The sequence below is a fragment of the Mus musculus genome, chromosome 8 (assembly GCF_000001635.26).
Source record: "Mus musculus strain C57BL/6J chromosome 8, GRCm38.p6 C57BL/6J".
Classification (NCBI taxonomy): domain Eukaryota; kingdom Metazoa; phylum Chordata; class Mammalia; order Rodentia; family Muridae; genus Mus; species Mus musculus.
The window spans coordinates 19300090-19319890 of NC_000074.6; the positions used below are offsets into that span (position 1 = coordinate 19300090).

The 19801-nt window shown below is 41.5% G+C and overlaps 1 pseudogene across 1 annotated transcript; it reads left to right on the forward strand.

Moving 5' to 3' along the window:
* The first annotated feature begins 587 nt into the window (after positions 1–587).
* Defa-ps13 (defensin, alpha, pseudogene 13) lies at positions 588–4705 on the forward strand (annotated as a pseudogene). Its single transcript, NR_002881.2, has 2 exons — positions 588–645; positions 4560–4705. The product of NR_002881.2 is annotated as a defensin, alpha, pseudogene 13 (transcript).
* Positions 4706–19801: the final 15096 nt, after the last annotated feature.

The window sequence follows — 19801 nt, forward strand, 5'->3', positions numbered from 1 at the left end:
CCTATCTGACTCCATGTCCATACATTGGGTGTATGGTGAGTTGCTGGGGGTTTTTAGTAGCAAATGAACTCCATAACTGAGCAGTAACTTGGAGAAATCTATGAGACTAGGCTCAGGTTCTGACTTGGAAAAGCTTGGGGAACCTTGACTTGAGTCACATCTGTTGCATTCAGCAGCCAAAATGAATCTAGGTGAAATGAGTCCCCAATGAGGCCTAATCCTGTTGCCAGACTCTGAGATGACCAAGTCAAATGTCTGAGTTATAGGCAAGTAAGTGCAAATTGTAATCTGTAAATCTGTCCCAGGACAGCATGGATCCCTCCCACCTAATAAGTGGGGCAGGAATCTGCTCATGGTCAGCAGTGCAGGAGGAAATCATCTGGAACTACCCACATTTACATAAGAGAAGCTAAGTTTGCTCTCAAAGGGCCATTTTGACAAGAGAGATAAGGTGCTCTGTGTTTCATAATTGTAAATCCTTGGATTCAAGTCAATGTAGAATCCTACCGAGGTGGCAGCACCTGGCACTAATATAAGGCACTGAGCTCAAGTCCCTGTGCACCTCTGCACCTCACCAGGCTTCAGTCATGAGGATCCATTACCTTCTTTTTGCATTTCTCCTGGTGCTGCTGTGTCCACTTGCAAGTGAGTCAGGGAGTAGGGTGGTTCCAAGGTAAAAAGAGATAGCTCCCTACAGTGTGTGTGTGTGTGTGTGTGTGTGTGTGTGTGTGTGTGTGTGTGTGTGTGTGTGTCTGTCTCTTTTTCTGTGTGTGCCTTTGGCTCCATCTCTCCATAGATGTATGTCTCTTTCTGTTTTTCTGTGAGTTCATGTCAGTCAGTCTTTCTGTATATGCTTATGCTTGTCTTTCTGTTATGTAGTCACCTCTCTGTCTCTGTGTAAGTCTCTCATGCTTTTCCTCTTCTATAGTTATTACCTTCCCTCTTTTTCTTTCTTTCTTCCAAGCTCATTTCAGACAATGTGTATTGTGTAACTGCTAACATGAACTAAGAATACATCTTTTTGCCTTGAAGGAGCCTAAGGTAGACTCATTCTGAGTCTACAGAATGCAGTCCTTGACTTCCATTTCCTCACTCCTGCTGCTAAGCTTAAGATAATGAAACCAGTCTCTTAAAGGTAGTGTAAATATAATAACATGAAGAATTTTGGATTCTTATCTGAAAAAAATGGTATTCATTTTTTATCTTTATATTTAAGGTGTAGATTCTCTGCTTACTCTAGAGAATCCTTCAGAATAATCATCCCATCCTCTATCTGAGAACTTCCTGAAACCCTACCCCTATGGTTAAACACTCACTGTCTACAGGGGTAATCAGGCTCAGAGCTCAGGGAGGCTATGAAACACAGCTTCTCAAACTCTGCCTAAACTGTATTTTGTGGAAAATATATAATTTATATTCTTTTAAATTATGTGTACATATATGGATCTGTGTATATGTAATTTCTTTCATTTTGTTGCTGGGTTCTGGTTTACAGAGGAGAATCTGTGTTCCATGAGATATATACATATTAACTCTGTCTGACATTTATATGAATGTAAATAAGCAGGGAAGGTGGAAAAGTGAAGGATAACTTTAAGACTTAATCTCAAACATTGGAAGCTATCAAAAAAGTTCATTTTTTTCTTTTTTTCTTCTTCTTCTTTTTTTTAATGAGGTTTATTTATTTATTTATTTTTATTTGAACTTAAACTAAAGCCATCAAACTTCTCAGCACAAAGGTAATATGGCAACCCCCAAGAAAAAGACATAAGCTTCATTTATCCAGTTGTATTACTTCTACTTAAGAAAGTACAAGATTATTTCAGCCACTCAGGGCCCTGCTGGAGCTCTGACTAGAGACAATTGTCTACTAATTACTCAGGAGAAGGTTAATGAGACCACTGTCTACCTCTTAGCAATAATCCAATCAACTAAGCTAGCCTTACACTCACCTAAGACCTTCTTTTTTAAAAAATTTTTTATTAGGTATCTTCCTCATTTACATTTCGAATGCTATCCCAAATGTCCCCCATACCCACCCCCCCACTCCCCTACCCACCCACTCCCCCTTTTTGGCCCTGGCATTCCCCTGTACTGGGGCATATAAAGTTTGCAATTCCAATGGGCCTTTCTTTCCAGTGATGGCCGATTAGGCCATCTTTCGATACATATGCAGCTAGAGACAAGTGCTCCGGGGTACTGGTTAGTTCATAATGTTGTTCCACCTATAGGGTTGCACTTCCCTTTTGCTCCTTGGGTACTTTCTCTAGCTCCTCCATTGGGGGCCCTGTGATCCATCCAATAGCTGACTGTGAGCATCCACTTCTGTGTTTGCTAGGCCCTGGCGTAGCCTCACAAGAGACAGCTATATCAGGGTCCTTTCAGCAAAATCTTGCTAGTGCATGCAATGGTGTCAGCGTTTGGAAGCTGATTATGGGATGGATCCCTGGATATGGCAATCAATAGATGGTCCATCCTTTCATCACAGCTCCAAATTTTGTCTCTGTAACTCCTTACATGGGTGTTTTGTTCCCAATTCTTTTTTTTTTATTTTATTATTATTTTTTCCATTTTTTATTAGGTATTTAGCTCATTTACATTTCCAATGCTATACCAAAAGTCCCCCATACCCACCCACCCCCACTCCCCTACCCACCCACTCCCCCTTTTTGGCCCTGGCGTTACCCTGTACTGGGGCATATAAAGTTTGCGTGTCCAATGGGCCTCTCTTTCCAGTGATGGCCGACTAGGCCATCTTTTGATACATATGCAGCTAGAGTCAAGAGCTCCGGGATACTGGTTAGTTCATAATGTTGTTCCACCTATAGGGTTGCAGATCCCTTTAGCTCCTTGGGTACTTTCTCTAGCTCCTCCATTGGGAGCCCTGTTATCCATCCATTAGCTGACTGTGAGCATCCACTTCTGTGTTTGCTAGGCCCCGGCATAGTCTCACAAGAGACAGCTACATCTGGGTCCTTTCGATAAAATCTTGCTAGTGTATGCAATGGTGTCAGCGTTTGGATGCTGATTATGGGGTGGATCCCTGGATATGGCAGTCTCTACATGGTCCATCCTTTCATCTCAGCTCCAAACTTTGTCTCTGTAACTCCTTCCATGGATGTTTTGTTCCCACTTCTAAGGAGGGGCATAGTATCCACACTTCAGTCTTCATTTTTCTTGAGTTTCATGTGTTTAGGAAATTGTATCTTATATCTTGGGTATCCTAGGTTTTGGGCTAATATCCACTTATCAGTGAGAACATATTTTGTGAGTTCCTTTGTGAATGTGTTACCTCACTCAGGATGATGTCCTCCAGGTCCATCCATTTGCCTAGGAATTTCATAAATTCATTCTTTTTAATAGCTGAGTAGTACTCCATTGTGTAAATGTACCACATTTTCCGCATCCATTCCTCTGTTGAGGGGCACCTGAAAAAAATGTTCAACATCCTTAATCATCAGGGAAATGCAAATCAAAACAACCCTGAGATTCCACCTCACACCAGTCAGAATGGCTAAGATCAAAAAATTCACGTGACAGCAGATGCTGGCGTGGATGTGGAGAAAGAGGAACACTCCTCCATTGTTGGTGGGATTGCAAGCTTGTATAATCACTCTGGAAATCAGTCTGGCATTTCCTCAGAAAAGTGGACATAGTACTACCGGAGGATCCTGCAATACCTCTCCTGGGCATATATCCAGAATATGTCCCAGCCGGTAAGAAGGACACATGCTCCACTATGTTCATAGCAGCCTTATTTATAATAGCCAGAAGCTGGAAAGAACCCAGATGCCCCTCATTTTTTTCTTTAGGTTTCAATTGTAAGTTATTTAGGAATCAAGTTATCCTTAAGCAAGTCCTATTTCCAGAGATTTAGGTTCAATACTTAGTTTAAAATAGGTACCTGGAAGTTAAAATACCTTAGTTAAAAATAGGAAGATGGCTCAGTGATTAAATGCACTTGTGCAAGCATGAAGATCTGGTATCCATGTAGAAGCAGAGAGAGCCTCTGGTGCACATCTGTAATGCTAGTAGTAAGATTCAAGAGGCACACAGGAGAGCCAGCCAGCCAATCCCACTGGTTTCAGGTTCAGTGAGATACTCTGTCTCAAACAATGAGGTAGAGAGGAATTGATGAACATGTCTTAGGCCAACCTCTGGTTTCTCTATGTGTGTGCACAGATGCACATTCATGTGGACAGTCACAATGTCTGTTTCAGATACTAGAACAAGGGTCTTGTGTGTAGAAAAGCAAAGGCAGGGCTGCTGAGAAGCAGTTAGGGACTCACAGAGAATCTTTCCTGCCCTCCTGCCTGCTAGTCCTGAAAACTCCAATCAGTCATGGGTGGAGCATTTGAGTCCTAGGAAAACCCAGCACCCCCTCTACACTGCAACAGTGGCAGTCTCTATCAAGAATTGGATTGAGCCCTGCTAAAATAGACATCCCTGTTTGGGGGGAAAGCCTGCTGCTTATGATCTACTCATCATAAGAACACACTGGTATGTATTTCTGACCTGGCACTTCCATTTCTAATGTGTTTTTCTTACTTATCTTTCAGCGTTTAGCTAAAAAAATCAACAATCCAGTAAATTTCTAATGAGAGGAGGCAAATGCCAGTATAAGTGCATTGGCAATATTCGTCAGATTGGCATTTGCCCTGTTTCTTTACTCAAATGCTGAAAGAAGAATACAAAGATCCCATGAACCAAAGAGAACACCAGAATTTGCTCCTCCATGAAGATGGACAAAACTTAAACCAAATTAAAGTACCTTGATTAAATGTAAACACCTGTTGCTAAGAGCTATGTGAGCTCTCAGCTTGTGTCCTCTTGCACTGAATTCTAAAATCTTTGCAGAAGTTAATCAGTGACATAATCAGGGCTCTCTTCTGCTTCCAGACTTTATGGCTATCTGTTCCCGTCTCTAATATGCTAATTTATATCCTGTAACCATCACACACAGCCACCCTGCCTGCCTTCTTCAACCCTTTGTGTCCTTAACCTCTTTTCTTCATCCATCCAATCCAAGGCAAGACAAAGATGGTGACCCCAGCTTCCCTTAAGCTTGTGCCTCTTAGTTATTTATGCCTTGTGTGATTGTGGTTAAGACTTTAATGCACACTTTGGCTATGAGAGCACTTGAGTATGGGTTCCAGACTCTCTTATCCATTTATATACTGACCATGGATGGGATATATTGCATCATGTTATTTTAAATTGAATGGGAAGTTGAGTCAGTGAGGGGCTTTCTTACATGTAGACATAAGACACAAGGAACTTATGGAAAACAGGGCCTTAATGAAAGCAATAAGAAGGAAGAGCAGGGTAAAGAAAAAACAAGACTATGGGTAGTAAAACAAAAGTTCAGTGTCTGTCCTAGGCCTGACCTTCCCACTGAGGCTTTTATAGTATGATGGGCTCCCTGTCTTGCTTGTGCAGGGCTTTTGAGTTAATGTGCATACAATTTATGCTCATGAGTATAATTCAGCTCCGGAGGATACCTTAGATTTTCAGAATTCTCTGTCTGAAAGAAGAAATGAGACCCCACAGAAAAGATATCTCACATGGATAGATGCAACTGATTAAAGGAGTCCTTGTCACATGATTGACAAGTAACAAAAGAATTTAGCTGAAGATTCATACTAAAATGCAAGGTATCTTTAAATTTATAGTAGGGTTCTGAAGAGAGGGCACTGTCCATAAGTGTGTGCTGTGCAAGCTCACAGATCTGAGTTTGATTCAGAGCACCCATGTAATAAACCAGGCATCACATCATGTCTGTACTTCTATCCCGGGGGGATGGGATGGAGACATGTGGATCTCCAAACTCACTAGCCAGTTTGCCAGAACAAATGAACGACCACAGGCTCAATGAAAGATCTGGAGGACCTGGTTAGATTCGCAGAACCTAAGTGGCATCTCATCACCTTCTGTAACTCCAGTTCTAGTGGATGTAGCCCAATCTTTTTGCCTTTATGACAGTCATACACAGAGTACATACAGGAAAAATACCAAACACATAAAGTTAATAATGATAATAATTATAATATAGTAGAGTGATTGAAGAAAACACTTTACTTCTGTCTTAATACATATACATAAATGAATTCACACATATAAACAAATGATTTGTAGCACACATTCAGACACATGGAAGTGATTGAAAATATCCACAAATAATACAGTATTTGAGTTTTATTCAAGGACAGCCTTTGAATTTTTCATTGTAGAATGAAACCCATACACTTACTTTTGTTACCTGGCTCCCCAGACCCTATCCTCAAGGAATTAATTTAATAATCCATACTTTTATCTATTATAAATTTGATGTTTAGCTGATGCTCAAAGTCACTGTTGACTGTTGCAGGAATGAGATGAAGATTCCTGCAGCAAGGAGAGCATCATTCTTGGTCTTTAGAGGATGGCAGGACTTACATGGTTTTTGTAGCAAATATCTATACCCGAGAAAAGATGTTAATGACTATTTTGTTATTTTAAGGTAAGAACCTTGATGGCATAGGTAAAATGTATTAAAGCAAAAAAAAAATGCTAAATAGCGTTTTACTTCCAAAAATTACAGGGCCTTTTGCTGTTAAGATAGGATCATAGTTGGGAGTGTACACAGGGCAGAGCACCAAAGGAACTGGCTGGTGTTAGCATCAGAAACTGGTTACAGCCAGCCTCTGAAACCTGCAATGACATCATCCTAGAGGACAAGAGTCTTCTGAGTTCATTGCTATGGCAACCATAGCACACCCCTTATGTTACCTGCATCCCCTGCAAGTTATCATCTGTGTTACCTATGTCACAGCCAGAATAAAAGATGTGAACCCTGCCCCTCCCCACTTTGTTTCTTCTCCTTTTCAAATAAAGACCCCCCAAAGTGTGAACTCTGCAGTCTTGGCATGATCTCTCCAGGAATATGCTATTTTCAACTAACAATGTTGCTGAAGGCCTGGACTTGCTAGCAACCATACAGGCTGGTCTGAGGCTTCTATAGCCTGCAATGCAGCCATCAATGTGGGGCACAGGGAACTCCACCAGGTAGGATAGCCGCAGCCATGTGGGTTAAGAAGTTGGTCAACAAATTTCTTGGACAAGGTCTTGCCTTAACCCTCAAAAGCCAAAAGGTCTATCTATGCCCATGATGCCATCAGGAGGGACAGTGGTCTGTCGATTTTTGTTATTTCATTCAGGTTAGGGTAACATCACTCCCTGGTAACCCTCCAGATGATCTTCTAGGATTGTGTATGGGCAACTTAAGAGACCTGAGCTCCCTTGACCTGACTACTTCCATCACAAGAAAGGGGCCCCAGGTAGCATTATGGCATATGGGAATCCCATCTCATTCTTCTTTTTGGATGCTGGGAACACTTATTCAGTCCTGACAGAGTTTTGGCGACCCACCTCTCCTCATCCCCTATTGTTGGGGAAGGAGTACAACCTTACCTCCCTCACCAAATCATACCCCTTATTTGAATTTTTAAGAGTGTTCCTCCCACACATACTTTTTGGGAGTGCCAATGTGTTCTGACACCCTATTGGCAAGGGGTCTTTCTAGATAAGTTGGGAGCCTCTATTTCTATTGCTTCCCCCATTCACCTGAACCTGAACTCACTAGCAGCCCCTCTCTTCCTCCTCCTCCTCCTCACCACTCATTCTACTAACTCTAACATGTTGTTTCCTTTGCCAGCTTCTCAGATAGAACCCTGAATATGGGTCACCCAGAACCCCTCTGTTGCTAAGCATCATTCCCTTCTTGTCATCCAGTTATTGAAATCTATAAGATACATCACCCAAGCTCAATACTCTCTTTCTCTCCAGAGCCTCAGGAGACTTAAGCCTATATCATCTGTTATCTCTTAGGAAAAAAACATTCTCCATCTGACCTCTTCCCCCTTTAACTCCCCTATACTAGAAGTTAAGGGACCTAATGGAATGTATCACCTTGTTCAAGACTTCAGGTGCATTAATTTAGCAATGGTTCCTCTCCATCCTGTTGTGACTAATCCTTATACTTTCCTTCCACTATACCCTTGGTAATTTCTCATTTCTTTTTTTTTTTTTTAGATTCCAAGGATGTATTCTTTTCTATACAGTCCCAGCACACCTTAGTCTTTACCTGGACTGACCCTGATGAAAAGTTTCTACGTGCACCTGAACTATACTACATCAGGGATTCCAGGACAGCCCAAAGTAATTTGGCCACGTTCTGGCTTCTGACTTAATTTCTCTGTCTCTCTAAATCTATTTTTGTCCATTATGTATACAAAATTCTTCTCTGAAGTTTCCCCTCTAAAATTTAACCAAGGTGACACCTCTGCACTTCTAAATTTCCTGTTTAGTCAAGACTACAAAGTGTCATATTCTAAGGTCCAACTGTCCACTCATCTGGTCACCTATTTCAGACTACAAATTACCCCAACCCAGGAGGCTACTACCTTAGACAGGAAGAATCTAACTTTGTTTCTAACTGTTCCTTCTACAAAGGGAGAGATTTTATAATTCCTAGGAATAGCCAGTTTTTTACATTCCTTGGTTCCTTCCTTTTCCTTTCTTCCTACTCCTTATATGAAGCAGCATTAGGCCCCACCCACAAGCTTCTTCTCATATCTGTTATCAACGCTTTTCCAAAGCTCCAACAGGCTTTCCTTAACACCCAAGCCATACACTTCCCTGGCCTGAGTCCCTTTTTTTCCCCTCTACATAAATGAAAATGATGGGTTTTCCCCTGGAGTCTTAGGTCACCAACTGGGACCCTCCTTTGTTCCTGTAGTTTACTTGTCAACAAAAACTAGATCTAACCATCCAGGGACAGGCACCTTGTACTCTTACCTTAGCAACCACTGAATTCCTTATTTTAGAGTCTAAAAAACTAATGTTCATTTCAATTATAACCATCTTTCCTTCTCATACTCTGCACAGCTCCTAAATTAGAGAAGCTTTCAGTCTCTACTGTCCTCCAGGGTTCTTTCTCTTCATGTAGCAATAATAGAAGACTACACACTCACCTTTCAATCATGCCTGCCTCTTAATAATTTCATTCTTTTTCCTTGACCAAATTCTAACCACTTCCTTTCGTACTCCTGCACTGAAACCTTAGAGGAATTATTACCCTATCCTTCACACATACAGGAGGGCACATTGCCTCATGCCCTCTATACCTGGTATATAGATGGCAGCTCCTTTTTATATGAAGGGGCCAGAAGATCTGGCTATGCTATAGTGTCAGCATCAGAGATGGTTGAGGTATAAGACCTCTGTGATCATACCACGAATAATAGTCTGAATTAATAGCTCTTACCTGTGCCTTTCAACTAGCACAGGGACTATCCCTCAACATCTACACAGACTACAAATATGCTTTCCATATACTCCAGTCCCATGCTGGTATCTGGAAGCAGTGCGAGTTACTTATCACAAAAGGAGGATCAGTAAATAATGCAAACCAAATTTTGGCCATGCTAAAAGCCTCTTATCTCCCTTCAGCTATTGGGATTTTCCACTGCAGATCCCAGCAGACAGATGACTCTATTTTCTCCAGTGGAAACAGCTGAGCTGGTGAGGCAGCTAGACATGAAGCCTTTAGTTGCTTATACTTGTCTCAACCTCCCCAGGACATTCCTACATTACAAACCACATTCCCACTCTTACTCACTGATTCTGGTTAAACTATCCTATCTTCAGCAATTCTATCATCCTAACAAGCAAGTGTTGTCTTATTTTTTAAAAAACCCGACTACTGTCTATTCTTTTTACTTATGCTTTTAAAAATCTATCCCTGCCTCCAGAAAAATATGTCAGATGTCAGAGTCCAACTTCAGGTATCATAACACCCCTTTTCCTACCCATCAGACTAGAAGTGGACATCTTCTCCGGGTGGGAGTAGGCCTTTCTAACTAACAATGAGTGGGCTCAGGCAGTTTCTGATTGTCTCCTCCAAGAGATCATTCCCAGATTTGGTGTGCCAGCCTCCCTCATCACACAATGTTCCTGAATGCACCATCAAATTTTTTCAAACTCTATCTAAAGCCTCTCCTTGCATTCGTATTCTCTATGACACCCTTTCTTCTGGAAAGATAGAAAAACAAACCACTCCAAGAGACCATTCCCTGATTTGGTGTCCCAGTCTTCCTAAAATCACATAATTCCCCGAATGCACCACCAAATTTTTTCAAACTCTATCTAAAGCCGTAGACACCCCTGGCATTCATATTCCCCATGACCCCCGGTCTTCAGGAAAGGTAGAAAGAACTAATCACACCCTAAAAACCACTCTTGTCAAACTGCCACTGGAAGTTCACCTCAATTCAGGAAAACTCCTATCTCTTGCTCTTTTCAGGCTATGAGCTCTCCCAAAGGGATCTCTTTTCAACTCATCTTTTGTATTCAAGTATGGTTATCTGGTCCTAACTCCTGGTCATTCACCTAAATGCTCTCCCATCCCTGACCATCTACTCACCCCATTACTTTGCCACCTCTGTTCTCTCCTATGAAGCTTTCTGACCAGCATCTACCGAAGCCAAAAACTATCCCCTTCCTACTGCCTGTCAACACTGGAGACCTAGTTCTTATCTCACCTCTGCTTAATTAGCATTCACTTCTCTCTCCTCCGTGGCAGGGTCTTTTCAAGATAATTCTCATGACTCCCAGAGCTGCTAAATTTGAGGGACTTTCTCATTGGTTCCAAGCATCTCACCTCAAACCTTTCACCTCTCCACCTGAAAATGACTCTTGTTACTACACATTCATTCCAACAGGAGCCTGGTCTCTTAAGCTCCTGAAGACCTTAAGACCACTCACCTTTCCCCAAATTCCAGAAAATTGAGATTCCACTGGCAGCTGCACTTGGCCCTGCTGGATTAGACATGGGCTTCTCATCCTCCATCTGCTGTTCATTTCCATCCAGGGTAACCTTTACACCTGGAGATTCAAGGTACAAGAACCCTCCACCAATGACAGTCTTTCCAAATAGAGTCGGGAAACTGTTCCATAGCCAGATGCCAGGAGCCAATCCAAAATGCTATCATCTTTATAGCCACCACTCCATCTAAACATTCAGACCTCTTTTTTGCTTCCTCTTTGACCAGATGTAAGATGATTGTAAAAAAAAATTGCCAGTTTATCCAGACTTTCCAGTTTTGTTAAATATAGTTTTGTAGTAGGTTCTGATTATGTTTTGAATTTCCTTGGTTTCTGTTGTTATGGCTCCCTTTACACTTCTGATTTTCTTAATTTGGATACTGACTCTGCGCCCTCTGTTTATTCTGATTAAGGGTTTATCTATCTTGTTGATTTTCTCAAAGAACCTGCTCCTGGTTTGCTCGATTCTTTGTATAGTTCTTTTTGTTCTGCTTGGTTGATTTCAGCCGTGGGCTTGATTATTTCCTGCTGTCTACTCTTCTTGGGTGTATTTGCTTCCTTTTGTTCTAGAGATTTCACGTGTGCTGTCAAGCTGCTAATATATGCTTTCCCCAGTTCCTTTTTGGACACAATTAAAGCCATGAGAGATTCCTCTTAGCACTGCTTTCATTGTGTCTCATATATTTTGGTACATTGTGCCTTCATTTTCATTAAATTCTACAATGTCTTTAATTTCTTTCTTGATTTTGTTAGTGATTCCCTGGCATAAAATCATGCCTTCTATGTTCTGTTCCTGAGTCAATGTTTTTCTCTCCAAGCATGGTTCATTCTGACAGAAGCTGTACATTAGTCCAGCAAGTGCACAGGAAGCAGGACAGCAGATGGCACTACTGAGTCAGAGACAGCAAAGTGACTTTGTTGAATTCTTCCTGTGCTTTTCTTACTCTTTTGTCTGTCTGCCCCTATGACTATAATCTCCTTTCCATTCTCAGCCAACATACATATAATTGGAGACTCAGAGTTGATCCTGGACTGTTACCTCTAATCTTGAGCCTGACTTGTTTGTGCATTCAGTATGCCAACTTTTCCCCAGTTCCATCCAGACTGCACTCTGCCTCAGCAATTTCTCCCCAAGAGGAGATCATAACCTCCAGTGCTTCTTTCTATTCTCACTCACCTTTTATACACTACAAACATTTCTTACTTAGTTTCTGGTTTTTTACTGAAAATATTCTCTTTCATACAACATATTTTGATCACAGTTTCACCACTCTTGCATCTCCTCTCAAACCTGTTTCAGGAGGAGGCAGCCCTCGGACCTCAGCTCCCACTGAGCCTTCTAATTGCCTCTATAATTTCTCTCCTTGATAGCTCTCACAAATATTATGTTCCACCATTTAACCCCAACCCCCCTCTCTCTCAAAATAAAGAATAATAAAACAAACAAACAGAAGCAACTAAGGGCATGAGACACTCAAACACATGCAGAAACACACATAAAGCCCATAATACCCACAAAATTGGAAACCATAATATACAAGCAAAAATAGTAAAGTCAAAGAAAAAATGTCTGGTGGTGGCACACTCCTTTAATACTAGAAGTTGAGAAGTAGATGCTGTTAAGTTTGAGGCTAGCTTGCTTGGTCTACAGTGTTCCACAACAATCAGGGCTATACAAAGAAACCCTTTCTCAACCTCCCTCCCATGAATTGCACAAACAAGGTCATAGGAAACAAACAAACAAACAAACAAACGTCTCCAAAATACCTTTGAGTTAGTTTACAACAACATGTTTTAAGGGAGAATTTTCTTTGCTCAACTTTCACAGGACATTTGCGTTATTGGTGATGTTTTATGATAGTAAGTACTATTTTACCTATTTCTAGAGTGTACACAAAAGTCAGGTTCCACTAACTTCACATCAAACCCCAGAAGAAGGAATTTGCAGATATACTTTATGGGGATGCTATTAAACCCAAAGGAAGGAATTAAGAGAGATATTCTAAAGAGAGTCTGTGGGAGCAAAAGGCGAGAATTTACAGATACCCCTTAAAGAGAAGCCCAGAAGCTCTGTAGGAGCAGCAGGAGCCCTCAGACCTGAGCTCCCACTGAGTCTTCTAATTACCTCCATAATTTCTCTCCTTGATAGCTCTCACAAATATTATGTTCCTCTTTGTCTCTCATTTTACTTTTAATTCAACAAATAGACTAGCATCTAGTTCCATTGTTATTGCAGGTATTTCCCCATAATAAGGATGTTCAGAGAGATACACATATATGTAATTATTTTCAGTGTTATTTTTTGAAAATCTAGATTATTCTCTCCCTAACGTCTAATACGTATTTTATATTTTTAATGTACAACTTCTATGTCTTTTAAGGCTTTATCTTTCTTCAAGTGATTGTCTTGCTCAACATCTCCTGTGAGTAGCAGAGGCTAAGTGTAGGGGAAATAGAAAATTGGTCTCCAGCAAGCTTGTGCCTTATTTTTAGGATTACAGATTATGGTACAGTCTTTTGTGTTTCCACCGAATGTACAGTACTGAACCACAAGATGGGGAGCTGTTTAAATAGTTTATTTCTTCTTACAACTCTCTGCATCCCAGAGTGTTTGCTGAGCCATTTGTTACTATTAAGTTTTGTGCAATAGACCAGTGTAGAAGTTAATAGAACCCCAGTCAACATTTCCTGGACAGACCATGTCCATTTACAAAGTAATAGTCATATATGCAACTTGTGACTTACAATGACTGATAATTAGCTTTACTTCAACTATTTATAGATAAAATAGTAAGACTTCAAAAAAAGAGAGTAAGACTTCTCAGTCAGTCTTAAAGGCAAGAATATGTCAAGTATATACTCATATAAGGTGAACAGTCAGCTGTTGGGTTCTTGGCACAGAACACTAATATTTCTCTATGGTGGGAATGGCTAGTTCTGTGAATGCAAAACAACTAATAGAGGATGTAGGGTAGTAGTTGAGAACATGGGGCTGTGCAGCAGTCATTGAATAACCTCAGTTCAATGACTTTGAATAAGATGAAAACTCTCCAAGTTTCAATTGAAACTCAAATAGGTAATTGTTTACCAAAAGCCTTTACTTGCCAGGGTCATAAGAGAGCTCTGCATCCAGTTAGCATTCACGCTGCACACACTTAGCTCATGCTCCCTCATCCTGCAAAAGAAGTTCACCCTCTTCTCTATGATTTTCCTGGTATTTCTCATGGGCCCAGAATGCAGCTGTCAGAGAAATACCTGAGGCCTCTCCTGAGCCACATTTTTTAATGGGGTTATTTGATTTTCTGGAGTCCACCTTCTTGAGTTCTTTATATATATTGGATATTAGGCCCCTATCTGATCTCTGGTTAGAGCTTGTTCCTCATGTGATTATGTTAGCCTCTATCAGCAGACCTGGTAGACTAGATCTATCCTTAGTTTCAGTGGTCAGAGTACTCTCTGCAGGCAAGCTCTCCTCTTGCAGGGAAGGTTCCCAGATATCTGGTGTTCAAACCTGCCTCCTGGCAGAATTTGTGTTCCACTCACCAGAGGTCTTAAGATCCCGTGGAGGGTCCTGTGAGGACCTTGGGGGTGTCCAGAAACTCAGCACACAAAAACCCGGTGCTGGAGTGTACTGGAAGGGACTTGTGCCTCTGATCAGGCTGGGTTATCTGCTTCCTTAATTAATGCAGTCTCAGGTCCCGCGAGATTGGATTGGAGCAGATGCTGTGTTCCACTCACCAGAGTTCTTAGGATCCCGTGGGGGATCCTGTGTGGGTCCTTGCGGGTGTCCAGAGACTCCCCGGGCCAGGAACCCCAGTGCTGCAATGGACCGGAAGGGACTTATGCCCCTGTTCAGGCTGGGTTATCTGCTTCCCTAGTTAATGCAGTCTCAGGTCCTGCGAGATTGGATTGGAGCAGGCGCTGTGTTCCACTCACCAGAGGTCTTAGGATCCCGTGGGGGATCCTGTGTGGGTCCTTGCAGGTACCCGGTGACTCAGCGGGCCAGGAACCCCGGTGCTGCAGTGGACCGGAAGGGTATAAATAGTTTTTTGGAGCAACTCCCATCTGTGTTGTCTGGAAATCTGTATATAAGTTTACATATTAGCAGTGATATCTTGATCCACTGGCAAACACTTCAGAGATACACCCGAAGACCAGTTTGATAAAATCAGGATAGCAAACAAGTATCAGCAGTGGTGGCACCACCTAGTAGAGACAGCAATGCCTCAGCCTTGGCTCAACTAAGCAAGAGGAACCAGCAGGAATGTTTGGAGGCGTTCTCAGCTGTGCCTCTCTCTCAGTGAATTGGAGATCAGTGAAGACTGGAGACTAACAAGATTTGCACAGCTAGCTCTCTAAGCAAGCCAACCTCAGAATCCATCACTGTTCATCAAAGCCTTTTTTTTCCAAATTTTTTATTAGGTATTTTCTTCATTTACATGTCCAATGCTATCCCCAAAGTCCCCCCAATACCCTCCTGCCCCACTCCCCTATCCACCTACTCCCACTTCTTGGCCCTGGCGTTCTCCTGTACTGAGGCATATAAAGTTTGCAAGACTGATGGGCCTCTCTTTCCACTGTTGGCCGACTAGGCTATCTTCTGATACATATGCAGCTAGAAACACGAGCTCTGGGGGGAGTACTGGTTAGTTCATGTTGTTGTTTGCAGACCCCTTTAGCTCCTTGGATACTTTCTCTAGCGCCTCCATTGGGGGCCCTGTGATCCATCCAATAGCTGACTGTAAGCATCCACTTCTGTGTTTGCTAGGCCCCGGCACAGCCTCACAAGAGACAGCTATATCTGGGTCCTTTCAGCAAAATCTTGCTGGTGTTTGCAATATTGTCAGCGTTTGGAGGCTGATTATGGGATGGATCCCCGGGTGTGGTAGTCTCTAGATGGTGCGTCCTTTCATCTCAGCTCCAAACTTTTTCTCTGTAACTCCTTCCATGGGTGTTTTGTTCCCAATTCTAAGAAGGGGCACAGTGTCCACACTTTGGTCTTCGTTCTTCTTGAGTTTCATGGTTTTGCATATTGTATCTTGTATCTTGGGTATTCTAAGTTTCTGGGCTAATATCCACTTATCAGTGAGTACATATCATGTGAGTTCTTTTGTAATTGGGTTACCTCACTCAGGATGATGCCCTCCAGGCCCATACATTTGCCTAGGAATTTCATAAATTCATTGTTTTTAATAGCTGAGTAGTACTCCATAGTGTAAATGTACTACATTTTCTGTATCCATTCCTCTGTTGAGGGACATCTGGGTTCTTTCCAGCTTCTGACTATTATAAATAAGGCTGCTATGAACATACTGGAGCATCAAGGCCTTTTTAATACCCTGCAATCATCATGTGTCTTCCTCGGGTCTTACCTTAGCATGAGCACCTGTCTCAATTGAGGTCACTCTCCCAATCTCAGCTGACCTCAGTCTGCCAATCACACACAGTCTGCAGAAGCACCAACAAAACAAAACAAAACAAAACAAAACAAAACAAAAAAAAAACCCACAGTATAACACTGGAAGTTTTTTGGTACATTTTTCTGTATTGAGTGCCAAAAAATGGAACTAAACTACACAATGTTAGGTGGACCAATACATGTGTGTTGTTAGCAAAGAACCCTTTATCACATATCCTTTCACATGCTTGCTTTAGGAGAACATCCTTTCTCTTGTGTCCGCATCAGTAACACATTCCTTCATGATTCTACTTCGGCCTTTCACCTGTGTTCACCTCAGGAAAATATTCCTTCACATGATTGCCCCAACAAATCACCTTCCAACAGTACTGATTTTCCCAACACCCTTATGTTTCCACTTCAGTCCCCTCTAGAAAATCCTTACTATATGTACTTCATTAATATTTGGTATATGCTGTTGTGAAGACTTTTGGGTTCAAGAATCAGAGTGTTAATTCAAAGCCCTTAAAAGACCATAAAACCCTGAAAGATCATAGGGTTTCAATTGTAACTAACTTAATATTTTTCTTAAAAGCTGCAACTTTCCTCACTTTCCAGGGTTAGATTTGAAGCTAAGACTCAGCCAAAAAGGGTCAAAGACAAGAATGCTCTCTCTTGGAGTTTTCTCAGGTGTGAGAGAACATCTGAGTTCTCTTCCATGCCTGGAATCCCTAGTCTTGTCTTAGTCTCTGGTTGTTCTAAGATATGGCCTCAGACCTAAGATAGATTCTTTAGCCATCATATTCCCTATACTCTGTTGAACATTTGTAGGATATCATTGACTCGTGTTGAGGCACAAGTTGACACTGAGTCTGTAGGGCTGCCCTCTCCCAGAGACACTTCCCTATATAATTTAGACATGTCATTCTCCACTCTCTCCTCTTCTTTCTGAATGCAGGCATTTTCTCTTTCTCTCCCACCAACCTCTGTCTTTGCTCCCCTTGGCGACTTCCCTGGCATTCTCTCTCTCTTTCTCTCTTTCTCTCCTATAGTTAAACTAGTATCTTAAGTGGCTTAAGCGGGTAAGGGGTAAACATGGATGCATCCTCTTATATGCCTGTTAAATTTGGTTGGTGGTTGTTAAAAATTGGAGGGTTAGAGTTTCCAGATTTCTCTGCAGGCCACTATGTTTGGTTCAGGTTTCAGGCACCTGTATGTGTGCCATGAGCTGGTGTATTGACTGAGGATACTGTTCTCTAGGATTTGATACCTCCTGGTGAATCTCTGTGTGTCACAGGATAAATTGGTCATGCAAGTGACATTAGTCACATTTTCCAACAGCTTAGCACCAATTGAGAAAGGTAGATAAAGATATCCTAAGATACCTACACCTAGATATCTTAATGTATAGATAAAGACCTGGACACATGGTGTGTGTGTGTGTGTGTGTGTGTGTGTGTGTGTGTGTGTGTGTGATGTCAGGGCCACATATATCAAATCTTGCTTCCCCATATGTGCAAGGATAATTCATGTGATGTGCATATCTGGGTGAGACTTCCTTCTTTGCTTCTTTGAGAATTTTACTGCTCTGAACAGACACCACGAACAAGGCAACTCTTACAATACATTTAATTGAGCCTGGCTTACAGATTCATAGGTTCAGTCCATTGTCATCAAGGCAGGAATATAGCAACATCCTGGCAGGCATGGTGAAACGGGAGCTGAGAGTTCTACAGCTTGATCTGAAGACTGCTAGCAGAATACTGACTACCAGGCGGGTAAGATGAGGGTCTTAAAGCCCACAACTACAGTGACAAACCTACACCAACAAGGGCATACTTACTCCAACAAGCCCCCACCTTCTAAAAGTGTCCCTCCCTGGACTGGTCATATACAAACCACCAGACTTACTATTTGGTGCCTTTGCTGCTTGATGCTACTTAGAGTTGTGTCTGTAGAGCTGACAAACACATAGAGCTTCATGGGCAAATAAATGATCTTTCTCTGCCATGCTTGTCAAATGCTCACATTTAGAATGAGAAAGTTGGTTTATTTGAAAAATTAGGTCATTGTGACAATGTAAAAATGAAGATAACCATGTTGAATATGTCCCAGGTGGCCAAAGGCTTTGAGAGTGGTTCTGATCTAAATGGGCAGGGTTATAAGATGAGAGATTAGGATCCTTACAATAGCATTGACCTTTCTTATTATCCATCAGGAAACTGTGTGATAACCTTGACACTCCTACAGTCCCAAGCCAAGTATTTTTTTCTAGCATTCTGGTACTTGGTTCTCAGAGTCTTGCTTGGAGACAATAATCAAGCACACACAGAGAGAACTTGCTATAAGAACTTTATTTTAATATAAAGGAAGAGAAAACTCACGGATATAACATAGCACAAAAAAGCAGTCTCCTTCAAGTTCTCAAGTCAGATGACTAACATATTCTTCTAGTTTTTAGTGGTCAGTAAGAGCAGAATCTGAACATGTGGCAACGGTAATGGAAGGCCCCAGAGGGCCAAAACCTCAGCCTGTGAGTCTGCAAGAGCAGGTCAAGCCTGATTTCACATCTGGGTATACAGAGGTCATGTACTGTACTTAGTTGAAGTACTCTTCATGCTGACTTAGTGTCTGAGTCAGCAGGGCACAAGAGATCTTGGGCAAGATATCTGCTGGGTGAAATAGGTTCTCCACGTTGATCATTACTGCCAGCATCATGAGCAATCACAATTATTATGATTAAATATACATGGTAAGCACAAAACTAATAAAGATTAATCTGCGTTTGTATTGATTTTGTTTTCTTTTGTCTGCTCCTGCCATTACATAAATATCTAAACAGACATCTGTATTTTCTAAGTTATAATAGATAAATTAATTAGACCAAATGTAGCCATTTAAATCTAGAAGAAAAAATAAACAACTAGTCACTGAGTCTCATTATGAATAAAAACATGTGATATTCACAAACAAATCGTTGTACAAAAAATTGATCTGTTTGGGTTCCCAGAAGAAACTCTTATTTATCTAGTCCAGGTCTAGATGACACCCATTTGCCCATTGTTGCTCACTTTAAGGAGCTTTAATTGCATAGCTTTGTGGCGGAGTCTTAATCACTAGTTTCAGAAAGTATGGAAGAGAACACAGGAAATGTGTGGCCTACAAAGCAGGGCTTATGCTTTGTGAAGATGACTAAGATACATATTCAATGAACATGTAAAGAAGGATTTGAAAACTGGTTCTCAGTGAACCTCCTCAGGACCTAAGTTACAACCACTATAACTAGTTAAGCCATTCAGCAGAGTAATGACATTGCATTGTGGTGAAATCGTGCAATAATTCTGCTGTGAGACTGTGTAGGTTCTAACAGAGTGATTGAAGTTTACTTACCAGGTAATTCTCTGAATTGACAGCATGCAATCTTTCTTGGCTAAATATGGCTTAAAAGTTCGCTAGAGCCATACAGGTAAAACACCTATACCATTGTTCCTTGAGGTATAATGTCTTCTGAATGTCCCACTGACTGGACAGATGGCAGGT